This window comes from Ranitomeya imitator, chromosome 7 (genome assembly GCF_032444005.1).
Source record: "Ranitomeya imitator isolate aRanImi1 chromosome 7, aRanImi1.pri, whole genome shotgun sequence".
NCBI lineage: Eukaryota > Metazoa > Chordata > Amphibia > Anura > Dendrobatidae > Ranitomeya > Ranitomeya imitator.
Window position 1 is genome coordinate 149,727,845 of NC_091288.1, and position 15,832 is coordinate 149,743,676.

Below are 15,832 nucleotides of genomic sequence, written 5' to 3' on the forward strand. Positions count from 1 at the left end.
AAGCATCACCAAACCAGGGATTCAAGCTTCAGGAGGCTAATTTGCATATTCCAGGTGCCTTCTGGGAGAAGCGAAGTCTCCCTCAGCTAGAAGATCGTTGGGTACAGCCGGGACCAGCTGCTTCGAAAGCATCACCAAACCAGGGATTCAAGCTTCAGGAGGCTAATTTGCATATTCCAGGTGCCTTCTGGGAGAAGCGAAGTCTCCCTCAGCTAGAAGATCGTTGGGTACAGCCGGGACCAGCTGCTTCGAAAGCATCACCAAACCAGGGATTCAAGCTTCAGGAGGCTAATTTGCATATTCCAGGTGCCTTCTGGGAGAAGCGAAGTCTCCCTAAGCTAGAAGATCGTTGGGTACAGCCGGGACCAGCTGCTTCGAAAGCATCACCAAACCAGGGATTCAAGCTTCAGGAGGCTAATTTGCATATTCCAGGTGCCTTCTGGGAGAAGCGAAGTCTCCCTAAGCTAGAAGATCGTTGGGTACCGCCGGGACCAGCTGCTTCGAAAGCATCACCAAACCAGGGATTCAAGCTTCAGGAGGCTAATTTGCATATTCCAGGTGCCTTCTGGGAGAAGCGAAGTCTCCCTAAGCTAGAAGATCGTTGGGTACAGCCGGGACCAGCTGCTTCGAAAGCATCACCAAACCAGGGATTCAAGCTTCAGGAGGCTAATTTGCATATTCCAGGTGCCTTCTGGGAGAAGCGAAGTCTCCCTAAGCTAGAAGATCGTTGGGTACAGCCGGGACCAGCTGCTTCGAAAGCATCACCAAACCAGGGATTCAAGCTTCAGGAGGCTAATTTGCATATTCCAGGTGCCTTCTGGGAGAAGCGAAGTCTCCCTAAGCTAGAAGATCGTTGGGTACAGCCGGGACCAGCTGCTTCGAAAGCATCACCAAACCAGGGATTCAAGCTTCAGGAGGCTAATTTGCATATTCCAGGTGCCTTCTGGGAGAAGCGAAGTCTCCCTAAGCTAGAAGATCGTTGGGTACAGCCGGGACCAGCTGCTTCGAAAGCATCACCAAACCAGGGATTCAAGCTTCAGGAGGCTAATTTGCATATTCCAGGTGCCTTCTGGGAGAAGCGAAGTCTCCCTAAGCTAGAAGATCGTTGGGTACAGCCGGGACCAGCTGCTTCGAAAGCATCACCAAACCAGGGATTCAAGCTTCAGGAGGCTAATTTGCATATTCCAGGTGCCTTCTGGGAGAAGCGAAGTCTCCCTAAGCTAGAAGATCGTTGGGTACAGCCGGGACCAGCTGCTTCGAAAGCATCACCAAACCAGGGATTCAAGCTTCAGGAGGCTAATTTGCATATTCCAGGTGCCTTCTGGGAGAAGCGAAGTCTCCCTCAGCTAGAAGATCGTTGGGTACAGCCGGGACCAGCTGCTTCGAAAGCATCACCAAACCAGGGATTCAAGCTTCAGGAGGCTAATTTGCATATTCCAGGTGCCTTCTGGGAGAAGCGAAGTCTCCCTCAGCTAGAAGATCGTTGGGTACAGCCGGGACCAGCTGCTTCGAAAGCATCACCAAACCAGGGATTCAAGCTTCAGGAGGCTAATTTGCATATTCCAGGTGCCTTCTGGGAGAAGCAAAGTCTCCCTAAGCTAGAAGATCGTTGGGTACAGCCGGGACCAGCTGCTTCGAAAGCATCACCAAACCAGGGATTCAAGCTTCAGGAGGCTAATTTGCATATTCCAGGTGCCTTCTGGGAGAAGCGAAGTCTCCCTAAGCTAGAAGATCGTTGGGTACAGCCGGGACCAGCTGCTTCGAAAGCATCACCAAACCAGGGATTCAAGCTTCAGGAGGCTAATTTGCATATTCCAGGTGCCTTCTGGGAGAAGCGAAGTCTCCCTAAGCTAGAAGATCGTTGGGTACAGCCGGGACCAGCTGCTTCGAAAGCATCACCAAACCAGGGATTCAAGCTTCAGGAGGCTAATTTGCATATTCCAGGTGCCTTCTGGGAGAAGCGAAGTCTCCCTAAGCTAGAAGATCGTTGGGTACAGCCGGGACCAGCTGCTTCGAAAGCATCACCAAACCAGGGATTCAAGCTTCAGGAGGCTAATTTGCATATTCCAGGTGCCTTCTGGGAGAAGCGAAGTCTCCCTAAGCTAGAAGATCGTTGGGTACAGCCGGGACCAGCTGCTTCGAAAGCATCACCAAACCAGGGATTCAAGCTTCAGGAGGCTAATTTGCATATTCCAGGTGCCTTCTGGGAGAAGCGAAGTCTCCCTCAGCTAGAAGATCGTTGGGTACAGCCGGGACCAGCTGCTTCGAAAGCATCACCAAACCAGGGATTCAAGCTTCAGGAGGCTAATTTGCATATTCCAGGTGCCTTCTGGGAGAAGCGAAGTCTCCCTCAGCTAGAAGATCGTTGGGTACAGCCGGGACCAGCTGCTTCGAAAGCATCACCAAACCAGGGATTCAAGCTTCAGGAGGCTAATTTGCATATTCCAGGTGCCTTCTGGGAGAAGCGAAGTCTCCCTCAGCTAGAAGATCGTTGGGTACAGCCGGGACCAGCTGCTTCGAAAGCATCACCAAACCAGGGATTCAAGCTTCAGGAGGCTAATTTGCATATTCCAGGTGCCTTCTGGGAGAAGCGAAGTCTCCCTAAGCTAGAAGATCGTTGGGTACAGCCGGGACCAGCTGCTTCGAAAGCATCACCAAACCAGGGATTCAAGCTTCAGGAGGCTAATTTGCATATTCCAGGTGCCTTCTGGGAGAAGCGAAGTCTCCCTAAGCTAGAAGATCGTTGGGTACAGCCGGGACCAGCTGCTTCGAAAGCATCACCAAACCAGGGATTCAAGCTTCAGGAGGCTAATTTGCATATTCCAGGTGCCTTCTGGGAGAAGCGAAGTCTCCCTAAGCTAGAAGATCGTTGGGTACAGCCGGGACCAGCTGCTTCGAAAGCATCACCAAACCAGGGATTCAAGCTTCAGGAGGCTAATTTGCATATTCCAGGTGCCTTCTGGGAGAAGCGAAGTCTCCCTAAGCTAGAAGATCGTTGGGTACAGCCGGGACCAGCTGCTTCGAAAGCATCACCAAACCAGGGATTCAAGCTTCAGGAGGCTAATTTGCATATTCCAGGTGCCTTCTGGGAGAAGCGAAGTCTCCCTCAGCTAGAAGATCGTTGGGTACAGCCGGGACCAGCTGCTTCGAAAGCATCACCAAACCAGGGATTCAAGCTTCAGGAGGCTAATTTGCATATTCCAGGTGCCTTCTGGGAGAAGCGAAGTCTCCCTAAGCTAGAAGATCGTTGGGTACAGCCGGGACCAGCTGCTTCGAAAGCATCACCAAACCAGGGATTCAAGCTTCATGAGGCTAATTTGCATATTCCAGGTGCCTTCTGGGAGAAGCGAAGTCTCCCTAAGCTAGAAGATCGTTGGGTACAGCCGGGACCAGCTGCTTCGAAAGCATCACCAAACCAGGGATTCAAGCTTCAGGAGGCTAATTTGCATATTCCAGGTGCCTTCTGGGAGAAGCGAAGTCTCCCTAAGCTAGAAGATCGTTGGGTACAGCCGGGACCAGCTGCTTCGAAAGCATCACCAAACCAGGGATTCAAGCTTCAGGAGGCTAATTTGCATATTCCAGGTGCCTTCTGGGAGAAGCGAAGTCTCCCTAAGCTAGAAGATCGTTGGGTACAGCCGGGACCAGCTGCTTCGAAAGCATCACCAAACCAGGGATTCAAGCTTCAGGAGGCTAATTTGCATATTCCAGGTGCCTTCTGGGAGAAGCGAAGTCTCCCTAAGCTAGAAGATCGTTGGGTACAGCCGGGACCAGCTGCTTCGAAAGCATCACCAAACCAGGGATTCAAGCTTCAGGAGGCTAATTTGCATATTCCAGGTGCCTTCTGGGAGAAGCGAAGTCTCCCTCAGCTAGAAGATCGTTGGGTACAGCCGGGACCAGCTGCTTCGAAAGCATCACCAAACCAGGGATTCAAGCTTCAGGAGGCTAATTTGCATATTCCAGGTGCCTTCTGGGAGAAGCGAAGTCTCCCTCAGCTAGAAGATCGTTGGGTACAGCCGGGACCAGCTGCTTCGAAAGCATCACCAAACCAGGGATTCAAGCTTCAGGAGCCTAATTTGCATATTCCAGGTGCCTTCTGGGAGAAGCGAAGTCTCCCTCAGCTAGAAGATCGTTGGGTACAGCCGGGACCAGCTGCTTCGAAAGCATCACCAAACCAGGGATTCAAGCTTCAGGAGGCTAATTTGCATATTCCAGGTGCCTTCTGGGAGAAGCGAAGTCTCCCTCAGCTAGAAGATCGTTGGGTACAGCCGGGACCAGCTGCTTCGAAAGCATCACCAAACCAGGGATTCAAGCTTCAGGAGGCTAATTTGCATATTCCAGGTGCCTTCTGGGAGAAGCGAAGTCTCCCTCAGCTAGAAGATCGTTGGGTACAGCCGGGACCAGCTGCTTCGAAAGCATCACCAAACCAGGGATTCAAGCTTCAGGAGGCTAATTTGCATATTCCAGGTGCCTTCTGGGAGAAGCGAAGTCTCCCTCAGCTAGAAGATCGTTGGGTACAGCCGGGACCAGCTGCTTCGAAAGCATCACCAAACCAGGGATTCAAGCTTCAGGAGGCTAATTTGCATATTCCAGGTGCCTTCTGGGAGAAGCGAAGTCTCCCTCAGCTAGAAGATTGTTGGGTACAGCCGGGACCAGCTGCTTCGAAAGCATCACCAAACCAGGGATTCAAGCTTCAGGAGGCTAATTTGCATATTCCAGGTGCCTTCTGGGAGAAGCGAAGTCTCCCTCAGCTAGAAGATCGTTGGGTACAGCCGGGACCAGCTGCTTCGAAAGCATCACCAAACCAGGGATTCAAGCTTCAGGAGGCTAATTTGCATATTCCAGGTGCCTTCTGGGAGAAGCGAAGTCTCCCTCAGCTAGAAGATCGTTGGGTACAGCCGGGACCAGCTGCTTCGAAAGCATCACCAAACCAGGGATTCAAGCTTCAGGAGGCTAATTTGCATATTCCAGGTGCCTTCTGGGAGAAGCGAAGTCTCCCTCAGCTAGAAGATCGTTGGGTACAGCCGGGACCAGCTGCTTCGAAAGCATCACCAAACCAGGGATTCAAGCTTCAGGAGGCTAATTTGCATATTCCAGGTGCCTTCTGGGAGAAGCGAAGTCTCCCTCAGCTAGAAGATCGTTGGGTACAGCCGGGACCAGCTGCTTCGAAAGCATCACCAAACCAGGGATTCAAGCTTCAGGAGGCTAATTTGCATATTCCAGGTGCCTTCTGGGAGAAGCGAAGTCTCCCTCAGCTAGAAGATCGTTGGGTACAGCCGGGACCAGCTGCTTCGAAAGCATCACCAAACCAGGGATTCAAGCTTCAGGAGGCTAATTTGCATATTCCAGGTGCCTTCTGGGAGAAGCGAAGTCTCCCTAAGCTAGAAGATCGTTGGGTACAGCCGGGACCAGCTGCTTCGAAAGCATCACCAAACCAGGGATTCAAGCTTCAGGAGGCTAATTTGCATATTCCAGGTGCCTTCTGGGAGAAGCGAAGTCTCCCTCAGCTAGAAGATCGTTGGGTACAGCCGGGACCAGCTGCTTCGAAAGCATCACCAAACCAGGGATTCAAGCTTCAGGAGGCTAATTTGCATATTCCAGGTGCCTTCTGGGAGAAGCGAAGTCTCCCTCAGCTAGAAGATCGTTGGGTACAGCCGGGACCAGCTGCTTCGAAAGCATCACCAAACCAGGGATTCAAGCTTCAGGAGGCTAATTTGCATATTCCAGGTGCCTTCTGGGAGAAGCGAAGTCTCCCTCAGCTAGAAGATCGTTGGGTACAGCCGGGACCAGCTGCTTCGAAAGCATCACCAAACCAGGGATTCAAGCTTCAGGAGGCTAATTTGCATATTCCAGGTGCCTTCTGGGAGAAGCGAAGTCTCCCTCAGCTAGAAGATCGTTGGGTACAGCCGGGACCAGCTGCTTCGAAAGCATCACCAAACCAGGGATTCAAGCTTCAGGAGGCTAATTTGCATATTCCAGGTGCCTTCTGGGAGAAGCGAAGTCTCCCTCAGCTAGAAGATCGCTGGGTACAGCCGGGACCAGCTGCTTCGAAAGCATCACCAAACCAGGGATTCAAGCTTCAGGAGGCTAATTTGCATATTCCAGGTGCCTTCTGGGAGAAGCGAAGTCTCCCTCAGCTAGAAGATCGTTGGGTACAGCCGGGACCAGCTGCTTCGAAAGCATCACCAAACCAGGGATTCAAGCTTCAGGAGGCTAATTTGCATATTCCAGGTGCCTTCTGGGAGAAGCGAAGTCTCCCTAAGCTAGAAGATCGTTGGGTACAGCCGGGACCAGCTGCTTCGAAAGCATCACCAAACCAGGGATTCAAGCTTCAGGAGGCTAATTTGCATATTCCAGGTGCCTTCTGGGAGAAGCGAAGTCTCCCTAAGCTAGAAGATCGTTGGGTACAGCCGGGACCAGCTGCTTCGAAAGCATCACCAAACCAGGGATTCAAGCTTCAGGAGGCTAATTTGCATATTCCAGGTGCCTTCTGGGAGAAGCGAAGTCTCCCTAAGCTAGAAGATCGTTGGGTACAGCCGGGACCAGCTGCTTCGAAAGCATCACCAAACCAGGGATTCAAGCTTCAGGAGGCTAATTTGCATATTCCAGGTGCCTTCTGGGAGAAGCGAAGTCTCCCTAAGCTAGAAGATCGTTGGGTACAGCCGGGACCAGCTGCTTCGAAAGCATCACCAAACCAGGGATTCAAGCTTCAGGAGGCTAATTTGCATATTCCAGGTGCCTTCTGGGAGAAGCGAAGTCTCCCTAAGCTAGAAGATCGTTGGGTACAGCCGGGACCAGCTGCTTCGAAAGCATCACCAAACCAGGGATTCAAGCTTCAGGAGGCTAATTTGCATATTCCAGGTGCCTTCTGGGAGAAGCGAAGTCTCCCTAAGCTAGAAGATCGTTGGGTACAGCCGGGACCAGCTGCTTCGAAAGCATCACCAAACCAGGGATTCAAGCTTCAGGAGGCTAATTTGCATATTCCAGGTGCCTTCTGGGAGAAGCGAAGTCTCCCTAAGCTAGAAGATCGTTGGGTACAGCCGGGACCAGCTGCTTCGAAAGCATCACCAAACCAGGGATTCAAGCTTCAGGAGGCTAATTTGCATATTCCAGGTGCCTTCTGGGAGAAGCGAAGTCTCCCTAAGCTAGAAGATCGTTGGGTACAGCCGGGACCAGCTGCTTCGAAAGCATCACCAAACCAGGGATTCAAGCTTCAGGAGGCTAATTTGCATATTCCAGGTGCCTTCTGGGAGAAGCGAAGTCTCCCTAAGCTAGAAGATCGTTGGGTACAGCCGGGACCAGCTGCTTCGAAAGCATCACCAAACCAGGGATTCAAGCTTCAGGAGGCTAATTTGCATATTCCAGGTGCCTTCTGGGAGAAGCGAAGTCTCCCTAAGCTAGAAGATCGTTGGGTACAGCCGGGACCAGCTGCTTCGAAAGCATCACCAAACCAGGGATTCAAGCTTCAGGAGGCTAATTTGCACATTCCAGGTGCCTTCTGGGAGAAGCGAAGTCTCCCTAAGCTAGAAGATCGTTGGGTACAGCCGGGACCAGCTGCTTCGAAAGCATCACCAAACCGCGCGCCGTAAGGACTGTAGGACATTATTGCAAGAGAGCTTGGCTGAGTAGATTACACAAGAAGGAAAACACACAGCAAGTCAGCAGGATCTAGGAGCAACATGGCAGATGTGACAACCTACATGGTGAGCTGCAGCATGTGCTACATGTTCACAGATCGACCAGAAGAAGAATCCAATTTCACCTGTCAGAAGTGTAGACTAGTGGCCCTTTTAGAAGAAAAGGTGCGGGGTCTGGAAGAAAGAATAGCAACTTTGAAACTCATCAAAGAGAATGAAGACTTTCTAGACAGAACAGAAGCATCTCTACTGGTCACAGAAGGTGCAAAAAGTGTCAGAGAACCTCCAAAAGCAGATGAGTGGAAGCATGTGACCAAAAGAAGCAAGAAGACCATGGAGAAATCACCAACCACACAACTGAAGAACCGATATCAAATCTTTGTAGAGGATGAAGATGGCACACCTAAGAATGAAGCAATACCAGCAAGCAAAAAAGAAAAGGGCACACAGCAACAAGTGACAGCAAAAAGTACAGCCAAGAAGCAACGAAGAGTGGTGGTGGTGGGAGACTCACTACTGAGAGGCACCGAAGCAGCCATCTGCAGACCGGACATAACTGCAAGAGAAGTATGCTGCCTTCCAGGTGCGATGATCAAGGATGTGACCGATAGGATACCAAAGCTCTTCAGCTCCAAGGACATCCACCCATTTCTTCTGATACATGTTGGCACCAATGACACGGCAAGGAAGGACCTACCGACAATCTGCAAGGACTTTGAAGAGTTGGGGAAGAAAGTAAAAGAACTGGATGCACAGGTAGTTTTTTCTTCTATCCTTCCAGTAGACGGGCATGGCACCAGGAGATGGAACAGGATCCTTGATGCAAACAACTGGCTAAGACGATGGTGCAGACAACAAGGATTTGGATTCCTGGACCACGGTGTGAATTACTGGTATGATGGACTCCTCGCCAGAGACGGACTACACCTCAACAAACCTGGGAAACACACATTCGCCAGAAGACTCGCTACACTCATCAGGAGGGCGTTAAACTAGAAGAAGAGGGGACGGGAAGAAAAACATTAGACTCGAACAAAGACGACCCAGGAAAACATACTCAGAAGGGAGGTAAGAACATTTCTAAAACAATCCACAGTGAGGAGATTGGAACAAAACAAAATCCTCTAAACTGCATGCTCGCAAACGCCAGAAGCCTGACAAACAAGATGGAAGAACTAGAAGCAGAAATATCTACAGGTAACTTTGACATAGTGGGAATAACCGAGACATGGTTAGATGAAAGCTACGACTGGGCAGTTAACTTACAGGGTTACAGTCTGTTTAGAAAGGATCGTAAAAATCGGAGAGGAGGAGGGGTTTGTCTCTATGTAAAGTCTTGTCTAAAGTCCACTTTAAGGGAGGATATTAGCGAAGGGAATGAGGATGTCGAGTCCATATGGGTTGAAATTCATGGAGGGAAAAATGGTAACAAAATTCTCATTGGGGTCTGTTACAAACCCCCAAATATAACAGAAAGCATGGAAAGTCTACTTCTAAAGCAGATAGATGAAGCTGCAACCCATAATGAGGTCCTGGTTATGGGGGACTTTAACTACCCGGATATTAACTGGGAAACAGAAACCTGTGAAACGCATAAAGGCAACAGGTTTCTGCTAATAACCAAGAAAAATTATCTTTCACAATTGGTGCAGAATCCAACCAGAGGAGCAGCACTTTTAGACCTAATACTATCTAATAGACCTGACAGAATAACAAATCTGCAGGTGGTTGGGCATTTAGGAAATAGCGACCACAATATTGTGCAGTTTCACCTGTCTTTCACTAGGGGGACTTGTCAGGGAGTCACAAAAACATTGAACTTTAGGAAGGCAAAGTTTGAACAGCTTAGAGATGCCCTTAATCTGGTAGACTGGGACAATATCCTCAGAAATGAGAATACAGATAATAAATGGGTAATGTTTAAGAACATCCTAAATAGGCAGTGTAAGCGGTTTATACCTTGTGGGAATAAAAGGACTAGAAATAGGAAAAACCCAATGTGGCTAAACAAAGAAGTAAGACAGGCAATTAACAGTAAAAAGAAAGCATTTGCACTACTAAAGCAGGATGGCACCATTGAAGCTCTAAAAAACTATAGGGAGAAAAATACTTTATCTAAAAAACTAATTAAAGCTGCCAAAAAGGAAACAGAGAAGCACATTGCTAAGGAGAGTAAAACTAATCCCAAACTGTTCTTCAACTATATCAATAGTAAAAGAATAAAAACTGAAAATGTAGGCCCCTTAAAAAATAGTGAGGAAAGAATGGTTGTAGATGACGAGGAAAAAGCTAACATATTAAACACCTTCTTCTCCACAGTATTCACGGTGGAAAATGAAATGCTAGGTGAAATCCCAAGAAACAATGAAAACCCTATATTAAGGGTCACCAATCTAACCCAAGAAGAGGTGCGAAACCGGCTAAATAAGATTAAAATAGATAAATCTCCGGGTCCGGATGGCATACACCCACGAGTACTAAGAGAACTAAGTAATGTAATAGATAAACCATTATTTCTTATTTTTAGTGACTCTATAGCGACAGGGTCTGTTCCGCAGGACTGGCGCATAGCAAATGTGGTGCCAATATTCAAAAAGGGCTCTAAAAGTGAACCTGGAAATTATAGGCCAGTAAGTCTAACCTCTATTGTTGGTAAAATATTTGAAGGGTTTCTGAGGGATGTTATTCTGGATTATCTCAATGAGAATAACTGTTTAACTCCATATCAGCATGGGTTTATGAGAAATCGCTCCTGTCAAACCAATCTAATCAGTTTTTATGAAGAGGTAAGCTATAGACTGGACCACGGTGAGTCATTGGACGTGGTATATCTCGATTTTTCCAAAGTGTTTGATACCGTGCCGCACAAGAGGTTGGTACACAAAATGAGAATGCTTGGTCTGGGGGAAAATGTGTGTAAATGGGTTAGTAACTGGCTTAGTGATAGAAAGCAGAGGGTGGTTATAAATGGTATAGTCTCTAACTGGGTCGCTGTGACCAGTGGGGTACCGCAGGGGTCAGTATTGGGACCTGTTCTCTTCAACATATTCATTAATGATCTGGTAGAAGGTTTACACAGTAAAATATCGATATTTGCAGATGATACAAAACTATGTAAAGCAGTTAATACAAGAGAAGATAGTATTCTGCTACAGATGGATCTGGATAAGTTGGAAACTTGGGCTGAAAGGTGGCAGATGAGGTTTAACAATGATAAATGTAAGGTTATACACATGGGAAGAGGGAATCAATATCACCATTACACACTGAACGGGAAACCACTGGGTAAATCTGACAGGGAGAAGGACTTGGGGATCCTAGTTAATGATAAACTTACCTGGAGCAGCCAGTGCCAGGCAGCAGCTGCCAAGGCAAACAGGATCATGGGGTGCATTAAAAGAGGTCTGGATACACATGATGAGAGCATTATACTGCCTCTGTACAAATCCCTAGTTAGACCGCACATGGAGTACTGTGTCCAGTTTTGGGCACCGGTGCTCAGGAAGGATATAATGGAACTAGAGAGAGTACAAAGGAGGGCAACAAAATTAATAAAGGGGATGGGAGAACTACAATACCCAGATAGATTAGCGAAATTAGGATTATTTAGTCTAGAAAAAAGACGACTGAGGGGCGATCTAATAACCATGTATAAGTATATAAGGGGACAATACAAATATCTCGCTGAGGATCTGTTTATACCAAGGAAGGTGACGGGCACAAGGGGGCATTCTTTGCGTCTGGAGGAGAGAAGGTTTTTCCACCAACATAGAAGAGGATTCTTTACTGTTAGGGCAGTGAGAATCTGGAATTGCTTGCCTGAGGAGGTGGTGATGGCGAACTCAGTCGAGGGGTTCAAGAGAGGCCTGGATGTCTTCCTGGAGCAGAACAATATTGTATCATACAATTATTAGGTTCTGTAGAAGGACGTAGATCTGGGTATTTATTATGATGGAATATAGGCTGAACTGGATGGACAAATGTCTTTTTTCGGCCTTACTAACTATGTTACTATGTTACTATGTTACTATGTTACTGCTATATTGACTATACTTTTTTTTAGAACATTTTGATCAGTTTGTATAAGCCTATAACAATGCAACCCTCAGATGGAAGCGTACAATAACAGACTTACCCCACCTGAGCATAAACTGTGGGGAAAAAAGGATTTAGTCAGTGACCAATTGTGCAAGTTCTCCCACTTAAAAAGATGAGAGAGACCTGTAATAGACATCAGAGACAGACCACAACTATGAGAGTCAAAATGAGAAAACAAATCCAGAAAGTCACCTTGTCTGATTTGGCAAGATTTATTTTGCAAATTATGGTGGAAAATAAGTATTTGGTCATTAACAAAACTTCATCTCAATATTTTGTTATATATCATTTGTTGGCAATGAAAGTGGTCAAACGTTTTCTGTAAGTCTTCAAAAGGTTGGCACACACTGTTGGTGGTATGTTGGCCCATTCCTCCATGCAGATTTTCTCTAGAGCTAGGGATGTTTTGGGCCTGTGGCTGGGAAACACGGACTATCAACTTCCTCCAAAGGTATTCTATGGGGCTGAGATCTGGAAACTGGCTAGGCCACTCCAGGAACTTCATAAACTTCTTATGAAGCCACTCCTTCGTTGCCCTGGCGGTGTGCTTGGGATCATTGTCATGATGAAAAACCCATCCACATTTCATCTTCATTGCCCTTGCTGATAGAAGGAGGTATGCATTCACAATCTCACTATACATGGCCACATTTATTCTTTCAGGTACACGGAACAGTCGTCCTGGTCCCTTTGCAGATAAACAGCCACAAAGCATGACATTGCCACCCTCATGCTTCACAGAAGGTATAGCATTCTTTGGATGCAACTCAGCATTCTGTCTCCTCCAAACAAGATGAGTTTTGTTTCTACCAAACAGTTCTACTCTCATCTAATTAAGTGGGAGAATTGCACAATTGGTCACTGATTAAATACTTTTTTCCCCCACTGTACTTAGAAAACTAAAGCACAAGCAGAATATAGTTATATTCTGCACTAATGTAAGACAGCCTCATAAAGATGAGAGGACATGCTTATTTGCTACTGCAAAACAATCCCAGTAACCTTTATGTGTAAAGTTAATTAGTTCATTTTGATAGGCTATGACTATTCATTTTGATGCGAAACGCACAGCCAGGGAAACTAAGAAGTTGCTCTGTAAGAAGCATTTTAAGGTCCTGGAGAGGCCTTGCAAATCTCCAGAACTGAAGCCAATAGAAAAGCATTGGAAGGAGCTGAAACTTGAAATGTTACCCAGCCTGAAAAATGTGGACAAGCGCTGTATGGAGGAGTGGGCCAAAATCCCTGCTGAAGTGTGTTCAAACATGGTCAAGAACTACAGGAAATGTCTGACCTCTGTAATTACAAAAAAAGGTTTCTGTAGCAAATATTAAGTTCTGTTTTTATATTGTATCAAATACTTAGTTCATGCAATAACATGCAAACTAATTGTTAGGGCTAGCGGAACGCACCGAGTAAATAGAGATGTTTATTGATATTGGTGCGTTCGCAGGAGTACCTGCTTCTAGCAAACGGCGGAGCTATATGGCGGTATAGACTAACTCAGTTAATTCACTGAGTAGCCGTGAAAGGAAAGCACTGTGCCCTGTTAGCCTGTGCCTCTGTGGAGTCTAACTGCCCAAACAGAGAGCAGTCAGTGGTCACACAAACACACAAAACTCCTCGCCGGAGGAGCCAGCATTCTAGGGGCTTATTTCAGCCGGGTCCCTGAATACACTCAGACTCAATCTCCTCGCCGGAGGAGCCAGCATTCTAGGGGCTTATTTCAGCCGGGTCCCTGAACACACATACATGTGACCACACTGGCGCAAAGCACATAACATAAGACAATACTAGCGCATGGCCGTGCGGTCATGCGCAGTTTATATAGTTGCAGCACAGGAAGCTGCTACTGAAGTTTTTGCCCTTTCAGGACCTTCCAGAAGGACCAATGGAAAGTGCTGCAGTACCTGAGCATGTTTTGCCCTTTCAGGACCTTCCAGAAGGACCAATGGAATGTACTGCAGCACCTGAGCATGTGACCGAACATGTGGCCCTCGACCTCCAATGGGAGACCCTGCCCTGGGCATGCTCAGTGTGAGTAAACAAGGACTTAGTCCCAGAGAGGCTCGCTCGCCGCAGATCAGTGCAGGGTACCACAGGAAAGCCAGAAAAGGCAGTAGTTACCCTGTGCACCGAATCAGCCCCAGCGAGACGCTGGGAGCGACCTCTCCGCTGAGCAGAGCCCACTGCGGCCGATACCAAATGGGAGACTGCAGCAGACACGGATCGAGATTCCCCCTGTGCAGCAGAGGAAACTCAACTCCTAACATTACCCCCCCTCCTAGGGCCCCCCCCCTTGAGCCTCACTACGCTCAAAAGCTGCGATAAGCAGCGGAGCCCGAATGTGCTCCACAGGCTCCCAGGTTCTATCCTCTGGGCCGTGACCCTTCCAGTCCACCAGATAAAATTTCTTGCCACGTACCACCTTGCACCCCACAATAGCATTCACCTCAAACTCATCCGTGGATGAACCCGATGTCCCAGCAGATGACTCGGAAAACCGGGACAAATGAAAGGGCTTTAAGAGGGAAACGTGGAAAGTATCGGTGATACCAAGGCGTGGAGGAATAGCCAAACGGTAGACCACAGGGTTGACCTGTTCCAGAACCTTAAACGGGCCAATGTAGCGAGGAGCAAACTTAGTGGACTCAACGCGCAGCCTGATGTTACGGGCGGAGAGCCACACTAAGTCATCAGGAGCAAAGACCGGAGCGGGGCGCAGGTGTGTATCAGCCGAAACCCTCATTCTCTCCTTGGAGGCCTGGATGGCATCCTGAGTGTGGTCCCAGATGTCACGTGCCTCCACCGCCCAGTCTGCCACCCTAGAATCGGTGGATGACACGGGCATGGGCACAGGGACACGCGGATGCTGGCCGTAATTAAGGAGAAAAGGAGTTTGACCAGTGGAATCGGCTATGGCATTGTTCAGGGCAAATTCCGCCCAAGGTAGCAAAGATGCCCAGTCATCCTGCCTAGCTGAGATGAAATGTCGCAAATATGTCACCAGAGTCTGGTTGGTTCTCTCCACCAACCCATTCGTCTCGGGATGGTATGCAGAGGAGAGGTTTAACTCTATGCTGAGTAAACGGCAGAGCTCTCTCCAAAACCGAGATGCGAACTGGGGACCCCGATCGCTGACAATCTTATCAGGCATACCATGCAATCGGAAAACATGTTTAATGAACAACACTGCCAAGACCCGTGCTGAGGGTAACCGAGGAAGCGGCACCAAATGCACCATCTTGGAGAAATGGTCGGTGACAACCCAAATAATGGAGCAGCCACGCGACTTGGGTAGACCCACCACAAAGTCCATCCCGACCATCTCCCAGGGCCTGTCTGCCACCGGTAGAGGGTAAAGCAACCCAGCAGGCCGTTGCCGAGGAGACCGATTCTGGGCGCAAGAAACGCACGCCTGAATATAGTCCTTGACATCTCGGGCCATATGCGGCCACCAGTATGTTCTCGCCAGAAGCTCAGATGTCCTCTTGGTCCCAAAATGCCCACCCACTCTGGAGGAGTGAGCCCAAGAGAGAACCTCCGGTCGCAAGTTAGCTGGTACGAAAGTCTTGCCCGGGGGCACAGACTCTAGCGAAACCGGAGCTACAGTTCTCAGGCTCTCAGAAGGGACAATAAGCCGAGGCTCCTCCTCCGATGACACCATGGAGCGGGAGAGAGCGTCAGCAAGAACGTTCTTCTCCCCGGAGAGGAAATGGAGAGTAAAATGGAACCGGGAGAAGAACAGGGACCATCTAGCCTGGCGAGAATTCAGCCGCTGGGCCGTTTGCAGATACACCAAGTTCTTGTGGTCAGTGAAGACTTGGAAGGGAAAGCGAGCTCCCTCCAAGAGATGTCTCCACTCCGAAAAAGCCAACTTCATGGCCAGCAACTCCCTGTCCCCGATGGAATAATTCCTCTCCGCTGGTGTGAAGGTCTTGGAGAAGAAGAAGCAAGGATGCTTCCGACCTTGAGCATCCTTTTGGAAAAGGACTGCTCCAGCACCAACGGATGAGGCATCCACCTCCAAGATAAATGGCTTATCAACATTGGGGCGATGTAGGATGGGAGCGCTAGCGAAGTGTGACTTGATTGAGAGAAAG